The sequence below is a fragment of the Hemicordylus capensis genome, chromosome 4, assembly GCF_027244095.1.
Source record: "Hemicordylus capensis ecotype Gifberg chromosome 4, rHemCap1.1.pri, whole genome shotgun sequence".
NCBI lineage: Eukaryota > Metazoa > Chordata > Lepidosauria > Squamata > Cordylidae > Hemicordylus > Hemicordylus capensis.
Genome location: NC_069660.1, coordinates 136,041,227 through 136,053,985, shown reverse-complemented (window position 1 = coordinate 136,053,985; position 12,759 = coordinate 136,041,227). Strand labels below are relative to the sequence as shown.

Here is a 12,759-nt window from a genome sequence, read left to right as displayed (position 1 = left end):
TGGGACTATCTGCATCTGTAGCCACTATTCATTGCTCTCTGGTGTATTATTGATTCCATACCTGTGGATTTCATGCAAAAACCATATTCTTGCTATAGCTATAATTTTATCTCAGATTTTTAACACAAGCATTACACTTGACAATTTCTGACCTCTCCCATTGCTAGTGTGTTCGTTGCCATTTTTAATAAGCTTTATAGCTGGTGGATTAGCCCTGAATGTCAAGCACCACAATTAGAATTGCTGATGTTATGCAAAAACCAGTGGTTTATTTCCAAGATTTAAAAAAATCTGTCTTATTGCTACAGAACTCAGCATTAACTTTTCTTGTATTTGATAATGTTTGTCACACAATTTCTCAGCTTAGAGAACTCAGGAATATCTATGAGCCTGTAAAATTCTGGGCTGATCATATCTTGCAGTGTGGGGCCCATGAGGAAGGTACCTGGAAAGGTAGAGGAAAGAAAGCAGAAGAGAAAGAGAGAAAGAGCAAATAGCTAAAAGTCACACTGAGGACTCATCGTTTCATTATGCTACTCCCCATGCTCTTGGGATTTAGCCAGCGACTCCAGCTTTCTGGAACATGCTCCTCTTTGGCTTTCTGGAACATGCTCCTCTTTCCCATCCTCCTCCTTTCACATCTAGGGATCTACCCCCCCCACGCCCGCTGCCATGTGTTGGAGGACTAAAGGCCACCTCCAGCCTCAAAGGCAGGATGCCTCTGAGTACCAGTTGCAGGGGAGTGACAGCAGGAGAGAGGGCATGTCTTCAATTCCTGCCTGTGGCTTCCAGCGGCATCTGGTGAGCCACTGTGTAAAACAGGGTGCTGGACTAGATGGACCTTGGTCCTGATCCAGCAGGGCTGTTCTTAATGTTCTTATGTTCCTAAGGCTGCCCATGAGCTTTGCATGTGGGTTGTGGCAGCCAACGTATCCCATTTTTTGAAGTCTTAGGTGCTGGTGTGGGACTCAGTCATTACTTCACCAAACTACAAGCTATCAAAACCCATCTGAGCATGGTGAAATTCCACTATACCATATATATTCAATTATATTCAAACCAAAGGACAACTGTGCTGATACAACCCTCTGGGCCTCATATTTGGCAGTAGGTATTAGAATCCACTCTTAACTGGGCTAAAACGCACATTTCAAAGTGATGGTTCTCTTACATTAAACAGGGGGAGAGCAACCGGAATGCCCTCCCAAAATAGCTTCACCATGCTCTTTCTCTCAGTGTTTTAAAAAACAATTAAAGACACACATGAATATGCAGAAATGGCAAAACTTACTGTATTAGTAAGAGACTAGCCGACCCCGCACAGAGCATCTCTGTGCTCTTTGGGGCCGGCGGTTACCTCCACAACCCGTTCTGCCCCAGTCTCTGCTTCTGGGCCCAGCCTCCTCTCCTCCCCACTGCCACTTCTGGCCCCCCTTCTTTCCCCCCTCCTGGGCCTTTCCTCCGCGGCCAGGCCCGCCACCTCTGGCCTCCACAGCCAGGCTGCGGCAACCAATCCTCCTGGGTGTGCCTCAGCCAATCAGGCGTGTCCGCCACCCAGCCAATCAGCTGGGCTCTGGGACACACATTCCAAGGCACACCCAGGAGAATTAATATAATAGATAGTCATACAGAAAACTTTGTAGAAGATTGGAAACCCTTTTTGCAGTATATGAAAAACAATGTGAATTTGGATTTATTAATGGGGGTTGAAATGTAAAAATAACAGTTGGGGAATTTGTTATAGTAATGAAATGAATAGATTACTATGATGATGAAAACAAGGATTAGGACATAATAACTAGATATATAAATATGAAGAAAATATTCACGAGAGCAAATACGGATGTTGTAGTATAACTGCGTTGAAAGATGAACTGGAAGTCACATTGATATGTAGAAAACTAATAAAAATAAAGTGCAAAAAAAAAAAAGACACATCTTTTTAGAGAGGATTCAAATATTCTATCCGCTGCTTATATCTGGTAGGTTTCTTAGTTAGTTTTTATTTTTTTTACTCATAATTTTTAATTTGAAACTTTTACATGTGGTTTTAGCTTGGTCTGTTAACTCTTTAAATTTTATTAATTTTTAATTGTTTTATATTGTATCTATTTTATTAATGTCATGAGCTGACCTGAGCAGTAGTGTACTGGAGGGTCGGAGCATATGTATTTCAAGTAAGTAAGTAAAACTGTCCCAATTTAGCCCCAGCACAGGATCCTTCCAGGGGCATTTGCTGGTACAGTATCTCCTAGGCCAACATGCCAACTAACACTGCATGCATGCAACCAAAGGAAGTACCTGTGCAGCAGATGTCGTCCCACTTCAGCAGTGTAGGTGGGTGCACAGGTGGGTGATTTTTGCTGCTTTCCACCGAAGCACTCTGTGCAATACACAAATATGTTCCTGATGTATATGTGTGCACTGTTCAACGTGCACAAGTGTTCCCTTATGGCATAGAACATAAAAGTAAGGAGCCACCTTACACACCAATAGTTACTGTAGAGACACTGGTTCCTGTTGTCCTGTGTGCCATAAGAGCTTTGCATGTTTGGGGAGGGTCATCTGGCCATATTAAATTGCTCTGCCTTTGTTTGATTTGTCTGGAGGCCAACATAAATATTCTTTCAATTACTCACAATGAATATGGAATGTTGAGTGGGATTCCTCTGGAAACATAATATAAAAGTTGTATGCCATAAATTGAATGAATGAGGGTTTTTATTTTTTTTACCAGAAAAGAATGATGAATATTTCTGCATTTTTGCTTGTTTCTGATTATAGAGCTAAGTGTTTCAAAGAAGAAAAGAACAAAATCCATTCTATAAAATCGCTCAGTAATAGGCCTTTTGCACTAGTGTGGGTCCATTATATTCAATAAAGCTATGTTGGTTTAAACACTGTTTACAGTGCTTCAGTTATATTCTTAGAGCAAGCTTATTCAAGTTCACCACTCCCAACCTGTCAAGTTGCATTCTTAAAAGCATTATATTGCATTAAAGGGATATGGCACTATTTTTAATTGACTTTTTATTTAAGGGCACATGCTGAAAACACACTTCAGTCTTTGCTCTGTAACCAGAAACATCAGAAGCTTTATATGTGAGAGTAGGTATATGTGTTTAAAAATAACAAGGCACATTGTTAAAAAACTTCTCTGTGTTATATAGAATTAGTTTTACTAAGTAGTATTTTATAGGGAACTCACATATGTTAATACACTGGATTTGGTCCTGTATGCAGTTATGTGGATATACTGCAGTTTTCTGCATAAGCTAAAAAGATCTTATAACCAGACCTTGATCCATTTTCTTTGGATCTAGGAGCCAGTCCCAAAATGTAGGAGGTAGACTAATTTGGGTTTCAGTTGTCTCCTTCAGTTGACTTATGAATGACTGCTACTTTTGCAATGCCCTCTGTTCCATGGGTGGGATGGACACTACTCTTAGCAATGCCCTCCACTCCAGACTTTCTGCTCATCCAACCCCCAACAATGACCTCCACTTCATGGGGGCAAACACACCAATCACCCCCACCCCCAGAAATGTCCTCTGTTTCCTGAGGAGGTGGACTCTCTGCCTTGCTTGCCCCAGAAGTGCAGCTAGGTAATTTTGCATCCTGGGCCTAGTGAGCATATGCCCCCTCACCCACAAGCATCCTCCCTCCCTCCCCCTCTCCCTCCCTCCCTCCCTCCCTCTCTCTCTCTCTATATATATATATATACACACACACACACTTCACCACAAACCCACAGGTATGAGCCAGAGTGCATTGTGGGTGGGTGGGGGAGCCTATTGATTGATTGATTAAGTGCTGTCAAGTTGGTGTCAACTCTTAGCGACCACATAGATAGATTATCTCCAGGATAATCTGTCTTCAACTTGGCCTTTAAGGTCTCTCAGTTATGCATTCATTGCTGTCATAATCAAGTCTATCCACCTTGCTACTGGTCATCCTTTTCTCTTTCCTTCAACTCTGCCTAGCATTATCTCAAGGGAGCTGGGTTTTCGCATAGAGTATGTCCAAAGTATGATAGTTTGAGCCTGGTCATTTGTGCCTCAAGTGAAAATTCTGGATTGATTTGTTCTTTGACCCATTTGTTTGTTTTCCTGGCTGTCCATGGTATCCTCAAAAGTCTTCTCCAGCACCAGAGTTCAAAATCGTCAATACTTTTTCTATCTTGCTTCTTCAAAGTCCAGGTTTCACATCCATAGAGTGTCACGGGGAAAACCATTGTCCAAATGATTCTAATCTTTGTAGGTGTAGACACATCACAGCATCTAAATATCTTTTCCAAGACCTTCATTGCTACCCTACCAAGTACTAGTCTGCAGTGTATTTCTTGACTGCTGGATCCTTTACTGTTGAGGGTTGATGCTGTAAAGCAGAAGCTATTCACCACTTCAATGTCTTCATTGTCAATTCTGAGGCTGGTTGCTGTTCCTGTTGTCATTAGTTTAGTCTTCTTTACATTTAGTTGTAGTCCCATTTTTAAACTGTGCTCCTTGACTATCATTACTAGAGCTTGCAGATCATCCACAATCTCAGCTATCAGAGTGGTGTCATCAGCGCAGCGCAGGTTATTGATGTTTCTTCCTCCAACTTTAAAACCACGCTCATCTTCTTCCACTCCAGCTTCTCTCAGTATATGCTCAGAATACAAGATGAATAAATAAGGAAAAAGTAGACAGCCTTGTCTTACTCCTTTGCCGATCTGGAACCAGTCTTTCTCATCATGTTCTTCCTGGACTGTGGCTTCCTGTCCTGTGTATAGGTTTCTCATGAGAACAATGAGATGTTCCGGGACACCCATTTTCTTAAGAATATTCCACAACTTGACATGGTTGATGCAATCAAAGGGTTTTCTGCAATCAATAAAGCGCATATTGACTTCTTTTTGGTATTCTTTGGCTTTCTCAATTATCCAGCATGCATCAGCAATAATGTCTCTTGCGCCTCAGCTTTTTCTGAAACCAGCTTGAACAGCCAGCATTTCTCTTTCTACGTAGGGCTCTAATCTGCATTGGATGATCCTGATAATTATTTTGCTAGCATGTGAAATTAAGGATATTGTGTGATGGTTTGTACAATCTTTTAAGTCTCTTTTCATTGGTATCAGATCCAGACAGCTTCTTGATCATTCACCACAAACCCACAGCTCTGGGCCAGCGTGCATTTGCAAAAGAAGAAGAAGAAGAAGAAGAAGACGAAGAAGAAGAAGAAAGAAGAAGAAGAAGAAGAAGAAAAGGCTATGTAAGCCCCAATGGATTAACACAGCTGCCTGCAAATCCACAAACTAAGAGGGACACAACAAGTGTCTCTTGCTCCAGAGTTAGAAGACTAAACCAACTTGGACACACAATGCATTCAGAAGGGAAATGAAAAAATTAAAACCACAACACATGCCCCTTGTTTTACAGTTCTCATGCAGGACTTTTGGATCACAAACCAACTTGAACATAGTACATTAGTTAAAAAAAAGTTTGTTTATTCAGATGTAACAGTTAGTTCCACTTTCACTAGGTGTGAAGTACTCTATGAATAGAGATAGGTTTCTGGCAGCTTTACTGTAGTAGGGAAAATGTCATTAAAAATCACAGGATTTACTAATTTCCTTGAAATAAAAATACACAGAGTCCTGCTGTCTTGGACTACATGTGTGCCTAATTTCAGAACTCTTAAGCCCAGCCGTTCTGGAAATGTAGAGAGTTGGGCAAAAAGGGGGGACATGTACTTTTTAATGAAGGCAGTGGGCAGAATCATTCACAGGGGTGAGGAATTATGGTCCAAGGGGAGGGGGCTACAGTTCCAGACATTTCTGTAATTTTCTGCCATGAGACAAGCCACTTATATGACCATAACAAAAGTTTTATTCATAATTTAAAAAAAATTAAAAATTAACACACTGACCAATCCACTTCAAAATCAATACAGAGAGGCGGTTCCCACAATCAGTGGGAACTGCCAAAATGGGGTTAGCGGGGAGAAGCTCCAGCATGCCCTGCGTGAGTGTGCAGGGCATGCTGAAGAGACCCCCGAGCTGGGAGGCTGCTTTTTAGCCTCCTGGTCGGAGGTCTACTCATAAGTTGCTGTGCTGTGGAGCCGCACTGCAGCAACTCACGATCGGAAAGCCCAGGTTAGCGGAGTGCTTGCTCTGCTAACCTGGGCTTAAGGCAGGGGCAATTAAGCGGGTTACCCGCTTTGACTCAACCGGGCATGGCTAAAAGCTCACGATTGGTGGGAAGTGGCCTAAGCACCCTTAGCCCACTTTCCACTGATCATGAGAATAGCTTCATAGAGTCCTAATAACCGGACCTACATTTGTGCCAAATTTTGGAACTCTAGGCCAAGCCAAGCTAGAAATATAAAAGGGAACCTTTTTCCTCTTGGGAAACATCATGCGGCCCTCTAGGAGAGCGGACACAGAGACCTCAACCCCCAGATCCATGCCTAATGGCATCCCCTGGCTTGTTCTGCCCTTGCTTGCTCCTTCCTTGCTTGTTTGTCCTCCTCCTGTTTACATCCATTCATTGCCAGCTTAAGCCAGGTGACGGATGGATGTGAACAAGGCATGGGTAAGTTGCCTCCTCCTCCTCCTCCTCCTCCTCCTCCTGTGAGCTCTGCTTTCCTGCTTAAATCCATCCATTGCCTGGCTCAGGCACAATTAAATTTCTAGGTGTCATGATGAACTCACACCCAAGATTTGCTGAGCCCTGTTATACATTCAAGTATCTATTGAGTATGCCATATTCAAGTATCTATTCTTCTATAAAACTGGTCGAGTCCTCATATACATGGAGCACTCTGAATTTCAGTCAGTGGCTCTAATCAAGAAATCTGTATGGGCAAACAACCTTTCCACTAAAAAAAACAAAGGAAGCTCTTCCATGCGGGAGCTCCGGCATATGTGTTACGAGTACATACACATAATATGCTTCTTGACTTTAAATTATGAAAATTCCTATAGAAATAGACATTATCAGTCATAAGGAGTGCAATATGCTTTTTATGACTGTCAAAAGGAAGCATAAGCAGCTGGCTTTTATCAACTGTAGCAGCACAGTACAACACATTGCTAGACTTACAAGAATGGAGGATGACATAGGTCAATATACTTTCCTCTCTAAGGACTCAGCTTCTCAATCAGAGGAGCACCTGTAAATGATACTCACCAAGGTCTGATAGAAACAAGCATATTTTTATAAACCTCTTTACAGTTTGATCCTCCAACATGCTATTTTCCATGATCCTATGAACATTTTATTTGCTGTCTTGCCACAAACAAATTGAACACTACTGACCATCTTTACACCTTCCTTGAACAACAAAAACAGCAGTTGCTTGTTTCACAAGTTTAGCATCGATTAAAATCAGAAGCATTGAGGGCATGCTATGTTTTAGCGCATCATAAACCACATCAGGCATTTCGAAAACACTGTGGGCATGTTTTAAAGGAGAATGTCTTACATGAATGCATGGCAATTACAACTGGTTTATAGGAATTAAGGTTGCCTATTTGACCGGTCCAAAAATTCTTGATTTTGTAAAATAATAGTTAAGTATTTAAAGTATTAATTTAGTGGAAACTATAACAGCAGAAATAAGCAGTAGAAAGAAACTTCTTATTTCAAAACCTATGTTTACTGTAATAAAAAAGTGACTGACCTGCTGAGCAGTGCTAATGGGAATGGGAAGGTATTGTGGCACCACTGCTGTGGACACAGAAGCAGCAGCGACACCAATAAGGATGCTGTGCTACCAGCATTACTGTAGTTTTCCCCATTCGTCACAATGGGAGAAACTACACTACCACTGGTAGGACAACTGGTAGGACAACCAGCATCTTCCCCAGCAGCACCACTGCTCCCACGTCCTCCGAAATGGTGCTGCAATATCCTCCCATCCCCTTTAGAACTGCACATCATGTCAGGCACTGCAATTAGTTCTAAACTATTGTGATAAATGAGAAAGAAAATGGAGGATGAAAAATGGGAGACAGGGTTACCAACAGAGGGAAGACCTGAGGGGAAATACTTCACTTAATTTGGGGAGTGAGGGGAATACATTTTGGGGAAGGGTAGTTATGAGTTATTAGGTTTGGTGGGAGAGTTCAGTAAAATGGCGGGGGGGGGGCGGAGAATCCTTGAAGGGGGATCTGCTCCCTTGATGGGAGATGTCCAAATAAAGCCAATGTAGCTGTCCAAAAATTTAGTGATGAGTAAAATGTTTTTAAAGGACATGAAAGTTCACCAAGGATAAATACAGATTGGCAGTCCAGACTTGTAAGGACAGTGTTAGGAAAGCAAACGCCCAAAGCAGGTTTACAAGGGATATGAAGTGCAGCCAAAAGGAATTTTTCAGGTATGTTTGAAGTAAAAGGAAGGAAATTTATTTATTTATTTCTCATATTTCTATACCGCCTGCCATGTGCATCCCTAGGTGGTGCACTGTACATAAGTAAAAATACAACAAATATAATAACAGGAAAAAAGGATTAAAACAATTTTATAATATAAAACCGATTAAAATTAATGAAAAGCCTGAGTAAACAGGTGCATCTTAAGGGTCTTTTTAAAAACAGCCAGAGATGGAGAAGCTCTGGTTTTAACAGGGAGTGCATTCCAAAGCCCTGGGGCAGCCGCAGAGAAGGGCCAGTCCTGAGTAAGCACCAAATGAGCCAGTGGTATCTGTAATCAGTGATAGCAGTAAGCCTCCCCAGATGATCTTAATAGGCAGGAGGGTTCATGACAAAGGAGGTGCTGTCTTAAATACCCTGGATTCAAGCCATTCAGGGCTTTATAGGTAATAACCAGCACTTTGTATTTAACTTGGAAACATAGCAACCATCAGTGCAGTTCTATTAAGATCAGTGATATATGGAGGTCATTCACACAATCAAAAACCGTATTCTACCCATTTGGGAGCTGTGTGTGTTCCCAATTTTCCTCTTACCTTGCTTCCACACAACCAGAAATTGGAAGCAAACACAGCTCCCAAACATGAGTAGAACACAGTTTTTGATTGTGTGAATGATGTGAGTGTCTCTTCAGGTCTGGCTGCCACATTCTACACCAACTGTAGTTTCCGGACTGCATACAAAGGCAGCCCCATGTGGAGTGCATTACAGTAGTCAAGTTTGGAGGTTAAAGCAAATGTACCACTGTTTTAAGATCATTTTCCTCCAGAAAATGGCATAGCTGACATATCAGCTGAAGCTGATAAAAAGTGCCCCTGGCTGTTGTCTCAACCTGACAGACCAGAGAGAGTTTTGGATCCAGGAGCACTTCCAAGCTACGTATTGTTCTTTCTAGGGGAGTGTAACCCCATCCAGAACAGGCAGACCTAAACCACCTCTCAAATTCTGACGTCCCCCCTTCAGTACCTCCAAAGTATTTGGATTTCATTTCAGTTTGTTATCCCTCATCCAGCCCATTACCGCATCCAGGCAGGCATTTAGGAAAGTTATGCCACTGAAGATGAAGTTGATATGGAGAAATAAATTTGAGTGTCATCAGCATATTGATATCGCCCTGCAGTGACAAAGAAAAGGCAGACCTGTTCAACTCCTGTTTTGCCTCTATCTTCTCCTATATAAATAGGATAAAGTATCACTGTGGGCAACCTCACAAAAACTATATGACTGATGAGGGATAAGGATTGCAGTTCAAGACTGAGTTAGACTTGGTCAGGAAACATCAACATACCTAGCTACCAAGACTTGAGGGCCAGATCAATTGCACCCTAGAGTACTAAAAGAATTTGCTGATGCACTCCTAGAATTTCTGAGGCTTTCTAACATGCAGGGGAAACTGGGCTAAGGTAGCCCAGCTCAGTTACCCCTGCGTGTGAGAGCTGCCGGAAGCTGCTTGGGTCCCTGCAGTGGCAAGCCCGCCTCTGGAGCCTGCCTTCGAAACAAGGTTAAGGGAGCAAGCCCTCTCTTCACTTTTCTTTTGGGATCATCTGCCAGCCCTGGCTGCTTCTCCGCACCCAGACCAGCAGCCCAGATCATCTGTGGGGAGCTAAGCATTTCAAGGTTTCCTCCCTGCTCACCCTGTAGCCCTTTCTCACCGATCGTGAGAAAGGGCTCTCTGTCTACCGTCTTTCAGAAATCTTAGAGAACAGGTTAGTTACCACAGTCCTTGAGATGGGATAAATCTTGTTCCCTCAGTATGGTATTAGCAATGCAAATTCAACACAGGTCAAGACCAACTTGGTCTGACTTGCCTGCTCCCAACTCCAACAACATGGTTGGTATTGCTTTCTGCTCCCCCGCCCCCCACCGCCAGCTTGTGCCAGTTCCTTTAATTATCTAAGTGATCCAAGAAAGTATTTATTATTATTTATTTATTCAATTTCTATACCACCCTTCCAAAAATGGCTCAGGGCGGTTTACACAGAGAAATAATAATTAAAAAAATAGAATGGATTCCTGTCCCCAAAGGGCTCGCAATCTAAAAAGCAACATCAAATAGACACCAGCAACAGTCACAGTATAAATGTATCTGATTTACTATTCAAATCATCAAACAGTTATTGGAACTTCAAGGATAGTTTATGGTACTGATGGTTCGAAAAGAACCCCTGCCCTCTGCACCACCATTTTTGCCACCGCTTTTACAGGCAGAGATAATGGGAGTGATAATTTTGGTAGTTCCATAGGGAACACTTCTGCAAGTTTTGTTGTGAGGGATGCAAACCAATCTTTTTTCCAGAAGAAAATGCTGGAAGCATCACACATTGGCCACCATTTACACACACACACACACACACACACACACACACACACACACACACACACCAGAATGCACCTAGAATCACATTATATAGTGAGGCTGTTCTCACGAGCAACCAAACCCAGGTTTCGGCAGATGTGCAGATCCTGGTGTCGTTTGGCTCTTAGCCAAGGTTAAGGGCAAATACACCCATAACCCGGCTCCCTGGATCGCGTATCAGTGAGGGCTGCTTGTAGCTCACGCTGACACAGTAACATGCGCCTAAACAGCCCATCCCTTGAGGGAATCCACCAGTGCACTGCACTCTGCGCGTGGTGCATTGTGGAATACCTGGAGGCCAGGATAACGAGTCCCAGCCTCAGAGCAATCCAGCCTGCTCCATGCTTCATTTGAGCAGTGGGGATCATGCAGGAGCACGGAGCACACTCCCACCAAGATCAGGATAATTGGGGAGGGGGGCAAGTTTTGCGAAGCCTTCCTGCCGTCCGACCAGTAGGTCATGTGAATGGACCCAGTGAGATATATAATTCCTCAGTACATCCATGGAGAAACATTGGCAGCTGGCAAGAGTTGGTCGCTGAGAAGACCATGCTTCAAGCACTGTTGTCTCTGCTGCCACCATCGACAGAAGTGTGACCATCTCTGCACTGAAAGGCTTGAATCTTTAGCACTTTATGTGGTGCTGCTGCAGCAGCAGAACATTTGCCACAGAAGCTCAGCATTTTCTTCAGAAAAGAAAAGACAGATTGCTAAATGTCCTACCACCACTAAATATGAAACTTGGAAGTCCGCCCCACTACACTACACCGATTTGTTACTTCCCCAAATCCAATCCAAGGCTGGTGTATTTGCTAAAACATTTTAAGTGAATATATTTGGGTTAGTATTAGCCCAAAATATTATAAATAAGTTAATTTTCAAAAGTAGATGGGTCTATAGTACAGGGTGCATGTGTTTCCAAATACCTGCAGATTTAGGGAATAAATAGCCATCTTGCCTGTCTTTGCTATCACATAGCTCCTTGCTTCACAAGAGTATTTTTAGGTTCATGGAATACTTGACCAAATATTGTCAAATACTAGGCAGTCAATTAATAATAATTGATAATAATAATTGACTGGTTAATTGACCTGCATCCCAACCATAACAGTGATACATTTTTTTAAAGGGCTCAGTTCCTATTTGTGTGATATTAGCATCAACTTTTGCTGCTTAACTGACAGTTCAGCTGCTCTCTATGACTGTATTTGGAAAAGGTTTGTAGTGTTCAGGAATTCAAGCTGAGGACCTATTCATATGACTGACTCTAAAAGGTGATTATACATAGTCAAAGTCTATGTATAAGTCTACCAATGAGCATTTGCCGTGATATTGACATTTGGAATGTACATGCTCAGAAGCAGCAGGGGTTGTCCTATCATGCTGCAGGCTGAAGTAATTTGTTTCAGATAGCCAGTTTGGGCAAGTGGTATACTAGGAACAACTGTCTACTGCTTGCTCACCTCTGTTGTGGCCAGCAGCACCACAGAACCACCAGCATCACTCCAGTCAGCCAATTCTATGGGTGGCACAACTGTAGCCCAACCCTGTGGGTGAAAATCCCTCTTCCCCCTGCCTCCTATGCCACTTTCTCTCCCTTCTCCATGGCTGCTGCCTCTGCTGGGCCCAGTAGTGCTCTTGCTCTTCAGCAATGAAGAGCAGAGGCAGTGCAACAGAGACAGCAAGGTGAGGGGGTGGGGAATGGGAGCAACATGTGGCACTTCACTTCAGGCACCAAACTGTCTTGGGCCATCCCTGAGAGACTTAGTTCTCACCAGCAGCTGATGAGATGTTAAACGTGTGTCTGGACTGTACCATTTCAGATGTACCAATAGTAGTAAGGGTCGATCACCTAACTGGGTGGTTCTCCATTTAAAAATTCACATAGAAAACTGGCATATTAGAAGAAGGGTTCTAGCATGCTTTCTCTCTGGTGTGCTACAGTCCTTCATGTAGGGATATTTTATATGGGGGAATATCCTAAGAC

General features: G+C 42.7%; 1 protein-coding gene across 13 annotated transcripts in view; it reads right to left on the bottom strand.

Annotated features, from left to right (window-relative positions):
- NTNG1 (netrin G1) overlaps window positions 1–12,759 on the bottom strand; it is a 334,331-nt gene that overhangs the window by 225,386 nt on the left and 96,186 nt on the right. The window contains exon 1 of one of the 13 annotated variants that reach the window (XM_053244432.1): window positions 1,292–1,414. The exons of the other annotated variants lie outside the window; for them this stretch is intronic. The gene's annotated coding sequence lies outside the window, so the exon portion shown is untranslated. Of the gene's footprint in view, window positions 1–1,291; window positions 1,415–12,759 lie in introns of those variants that run through there. 13 annotated transcript variants of the gene reach the window in all.